This window comes from Berghia stephanieae, chromosome 6 (genome assembly GCF_034508935.2).
Source record: "Berghia stephanieae isolate SIO BIC M18660-M18661 chromosome 6, UCSD_Bste_1.3, whole genome shotgun sequence".
In the NCBI taxonomy this organism is placed as follows: Eukaryota; Metazoa; Mollusca; class Gastropoda; order Nudibranchia; family Aeolidiidae; genus Berghia; species Berghia stephanieae.
Window position 1 is genome coordinate 29,930,155 of NC_088365.1, and position 6,029 is coordinate 29,936,183.

A 6,029-nucleotide genomic window follows, 5' to 3' on the forward strand; every position below is an offset into this window, starting at 1 on the left:
AAAGAGATTCACACTCGTCATTAAAAGGACGTATCACACCACGAGGCAACATAATCATTTGTCCATCTCTTTCACTAATGACCAAGAAAAGTGCAATGGAAGACTTAGAGTGGCAAGTAGAGGTGCAAAGATTATAATGAAATCCCTGGGGGTAATCATACATATATAATGATTAAACGTAGACAAACATCTTTTAAAACCATACAGCTGACTCTTGTTTGTTTGTTTTTAAGGGTTTTACGGCGCTTGCAACACATTTGGGTTATATCAGCGCCAGTAAAAAGGAAGAAAATGGGATAGTAAAAAGTTCTAGAATTACAATTAAAGTACCCAAGAAAAAGTAAGACAAAGGGGAATTGAGAACAAATAGGGATCAGATGTAGATTCCAAGAGCATAACACCAATGTACTTAGTTTGAAATCACCTACAAGTCTCATCCAGACACAAAGCACAAAATCCAACAAAGAGGAACACACTCAAATGCTTACACTATACATTCAAATAAAAATAATAATACATAACAGAGAGATGATTTACACAGAAAAAAATATCATCTCCCAAAACAATAACTATGCATTTGACTGTTTCCCTCCCAGCTAGGATTCCGGCCAGTGCCAGGACAAAACCAAGTAATCTCATTCCGAGACAAAGACAGAAAGCATGTTGGATAACAGATATATAAGGGGATAGAAGAAACACTATGTACCTCCCTGCCCGCTATGGGAGGTCAGGATCCCCACCCAGACAGCTGACTCTGATCATCAAATTTTGTGCATCTTAAGTATAATACAAAAAATAAAACTTATTTTTGTCATACATGCATATTCAACTCGAATAATATAGCATTTACTTAAAGCAATTCTGTTGTACCCTGTTAAATACAGTGATCATTTGTGTCAAAACAGTGTTGTGTCTGAGTGAACCCGAGACTTAAAATTGAATTTTATGCTTGTTATTAAAAAAAAAAAATGTTTTTAAGGGTTTTAAGATACAGCTAGGTTATATCAGCGCCAGTAAAAAGGAAGAAAATGGGATAGTAAAAAGTTCTAGAATTACAATTAAAGCACAGAAGAAAAAGTAAGACAAAGGGGAACTGGGAACAAATAGGGATCAGATGTAGATTCATTCTACAAAAGTACTTAGTTTGAGATCACCTATAAGTCTCATCCGGACACAAGCACATGGTCCATGTTTGCTGTGGTCGACCAACTCTCCTCTTATCTCTCTCAAGTTCACCCTCATTGAAAATCGAAAAAAAATTGTTCGATTTCCCATATATATGAACTCGAGAGAGTTTAAACAAAACACTTAAATTTCTTAATTCAAGTTATTTTGATGTACATGAAATTCAGTTTTCTCCATCAAGTTCACTCCTGCATAGTACTGAATTGACACCAAGGATCGCATGTAAACATGTCATTTATCAATTAATTACAACATTTAAACATAACACACCAAGAGATAAAGCTTACATTTTTTATGCAATACATTGCCGCTACAAATGGCTCTCAAGATGAGTGGAGAAAAATCAAATCAATATCTTAACCTATTAATGTCAGGGTTCCAGTTTACCCTAACTTGACCAAATACTGATATACTCTTTCATAAAACATATATCTGAATAAAACAGCAGACCCTTACCATTTCTAACAAGAAAGCAGTTGTATCAATGAGGCTCGGACTGCAATGAATCTGGCAATCTATTTGATCAAATAAACTGGAACCTGAACATTTTCTTAACATTTAAGAAGGAAGCTTGTATTACAAATGTACGTATTATGAACAAAATATACTGATACATGTTCCTCCTTTCAAAGCTCTTCATTTATTCACTCAGATATTAGGAAAATAATAGTAAATGATAATGATGATAATAATAATAATAATAATAATAATAATAATAATAATAATAACAATAATAATAATAAAAATGACAACTGCAACAACAACAACAACAACAACAATATCAACACCAAAAACAACAACAAATAACTTAAGAAAAGTGAATTATATGTAGATAGATATACAAAGAAATAAAATTACGATAAATATTTTTTTTCAAAATACAAAATACATTTGTTAAGTTAGCAAAACATTTGGAGAAATGGTCAATTTTATTAATAATGGCCTTTATACAACAAATAAGAAAATTTTTTTTTTAATATCAAACAAAAAAACAAAAAATATCAAAGATTAAAATTCATTGACAATTGGAACTAACGGCTTAAACACCTCTTAGTCAAAGTGAACAAGACGCCTAAATTTTTATTTATTGTCAAAATTATAATAATTTAAAAATTATTAGATTAATTTTTTTTGGTAAAAATTTGTTCACATTTTATATTCATTATTAAATTTTAAATTCAATTGCCAGGGTCAAATTCACCCACCAATTACATGAAATACCATATAGAAGTAATTGGGTACAAATATGACTCGCTTGTATGAAAATGACAAATTAAAAAGTTTTTATTTCATTCCATTTTTTTACAATGCCCAAAGATAAGAAATATTATTCGAGAAAACAAAACCAAAAAAAAATTCATTAAATACAACTGAGAACACTATTTGATATGCAATACATTAGCAAAAACGAAAAATTAATACAAAATCAATGACTCACATTCCTGACATCAAATATTCCTTGTTTGCTTACGAAAATTTCCAGCCATTTCAGGAAAATGAAAAAAATAATGGAATGGTCAAGAATTTACAGAACTAAAATCCCTCTTCACTCTTATGTCAATGATCCCGATAAAAAAAAAGTATTTATAACACCCACACACAAATATATATATTATATATATATATATATATATATATATATATATATATATATATATATATATATATATATATATATATATATATATATATATATATATTTACAGGGTGTACCATAAAAATGTATACACATTTTAAACAATTGTAAACCAGCTGTTTATTGTTATTTGTTTAATTTTCGATAAGTGTAAGAATTAACAATCCTCTTTCTATCGTTTTGTCAGTGCTTGTTCTCAAACTGATGTACATTTTGTTCCATTGTAATAAAAGCAATGGAAAAGCACATAATATCAAGATAGTATTCCTTTGGTATTTACCTCCATTTGCGTTCAATGATTGCTCTAACTCAGCCATTGTTGTAGGTTTTATAGGGAAAACTCTGTCCTTTAGAACCAATCACAGAAGTGTCAGAAAAGAAGGGTCCACTTAATTTTCTAGATGATTAATTATCAGCTGCTGAAAGGTGTAAAAAATTTCTTGGGGACACCCTATATTATATATATATATATATATAAAATATATATAATATAAAATATATATATATATATATATATATATATATATATTTGCGTGTGTGTGTTTCTGTACGTATCTTTTTAAAAACGCTATGTTCAATCCTGATACCCTGTTCTGATTTTACTCACATGAATACCATAAATTATTGAGCAGATAGAAATTAGAATCATGAATTTAGAAGTTATCAAATTAACTTGGTACTCTGTGAACAATAAATTTCTTGGTACACCCTCCCCATCCCTTAAAAAAAAACCCAAAAAAAAACACCCAGAAATTTCCTGTCTTGATTTCATTCGCATGTTTACTATAAATCATGGAATTAGCTATCAAAATTAATTTGTTACTCTTTAAATAATAAATTTCCTCATTCTGAGTGTTTCTGGCAACAGGAAATATCATTGAAATATGAAATCCAAATACTATTATTATTAAATTTGTCCACTAATCAAACAATACTGATCACATGATTTATCGATCTACCTCACAATGCATCACTTTGGGCAAACATGCAGTCAATAATATGAAAGCAATGGAAGCAGAATTTATTAAGAAGTGAGATTATAGTATTTACCCTTTAAAAAAAAATATATTCCAGGTTACAAGATTGCTTTGAGATGCAATTAATCAGCTGTTTTGTATATATATATATATATATATATATATATATATATATTATTGTAATATTTACCACGATGTTGGAGTCAGTCTACATCAATGTTCCAGCCCTTCAGCCATAGTCAGGACCTGACGATGGCTAAAAGGCCTGAAACATCGATGTAGACTACTACAACATCGTCGTAAATATTGCAATAATAATTCGCTCCATTGTTACATGTCGAGCACGATTCGTACCATATTTGTATCCAACACAATTCAAAATATATATATGTTCAATAATTTGTTACGTGACAAAAAGCTTTAACAAATATACAAGTACAGATGGAATGTATGAGACTGTCTCAAGATATCTTTCTTCCTCATCTAAACCGAATGACTCAGCCAGATTGTGCATTACTGTCAATGTTGCATATCCAAAAAATAAAAATACTTTCCTGATAGTCTGTATTACATCTTTTCAAGTGTCAATTTTGCTCATAGTAAGATAAGCATAGCATGAAGCACTCTCACTTGACATTTAACCCTGTATAATTACAATTTTATCAACAGGTGGATTTGAACTTTATATTATTCATGGATGACTTTTTCTAGCGTTTTTTTTTTTCTGATTTATCCATCATAGATTGTGCACACTATTTCAGATTTTTACTGAATGCCAATAACTGTTCCCAGATTTCTCAGACAATTGAAGCAAAAAGGGTTTAGGCAAAAACAAATGAATGGCCTCATTCAAGAGCAAAAATACAAAAAGCCACATGTAAAGGGCAAAGTCAGAGACGATAGTAGGAATTACTCTTGGCTTTTCCCATATGTTTCACTTATATGTGCATCATATTATTATCTGTATGAGAGGCTAACACATTCCTTTAGTATGTCAATGCAATTTACACAATACTTTCACTGCAGTTTGTGTTAATCCTTAATTAGCAGGTTTTGATATTACTTTCACTAGAAATATATATTTATTTATATATATTAGTCTTTTAAAAAATGTTTATTATTATAAATCCCCCCGACATTTTAGTTAACTTAAATCAATGGCAAGCTTTGTTTTGAGGAGTGCTGGTAACAAATTCACTTAGGTGAAACAAGAGAAAAAAGATGATAGGACAATTAAGAAAACTAAACTAGAATATTCAAAAAAGACAATTGTAACAATGCAGCCGAGTGTCTATTTTGAAACTCAAATGACTCGCCCCACAACAAAGGCAGGTACTTTTTTATTTTAAGAACCTTTGCTTACCGCATAGGTGACCATAGTTGCATTACTCTAGTTCTGGAGTTGTCCAGGGTAAAGACACTTTATTAACATTTCCCCACTTGACTTTAATGCAAGTAACTACCTATAGGTAGTAGCAAGTATGGTATAGAACTAGAACATAAAAAAGAGCCCAATATGCATTTCACTGTATGAAATGGAAAGATGGTACTTGGGGAATGCTTGTTTTTCAAACTTTTATGGTGTTTGAAACCATAATGCGTCATTTCAGCGTCAGTAAAAAGGATGGTGATAAAGGAAAGGTAGATCTGAAGTTAAAAGCACCAAAAAAAAAAGTAAGTCAAAAGGGACTGGTTCAAATAGGGAACAGAAGCTTCCACAAGCTATCCATCGATATGCCAATTTTGATATTACCTAACAGTCACATCCAGGCACAAGCAAAGGATATTGCTATGAATGATAAACTCAAACGTTTACAAAGCACAATTGATTCAAAACTAAAAACAATTTTAGCACTTAATCGAGAAATGAAATCAAAGAAAAAAAAAAAAACTCGCAAAATAACAAACATTTAACTGCCTACATCTGAGCTTCAGACTCCTGCCAGGAAAAAACTAGCAATCTCAATCCAGACAAAAACTGAGAACAGCACAGAGAGCGAAAAGTGGTCTCTTCGCTCACCAAGGAAAATCAGAAGACCCCATTCAAGTATTCTAATTCAAGCCATACTGCCGTCGCTTCATCATAGAAGATAAACGCAATATTTGGATGGTGTGGGCTGTATCAGGTTATGGCTCTATATAACAATAATTATGTCCTGCGTACTTTAGTGATAGAAATGGTTTCTAATTGGCATGAAAAATTATCATAACTGTCATTCTCAAGTTGTCAC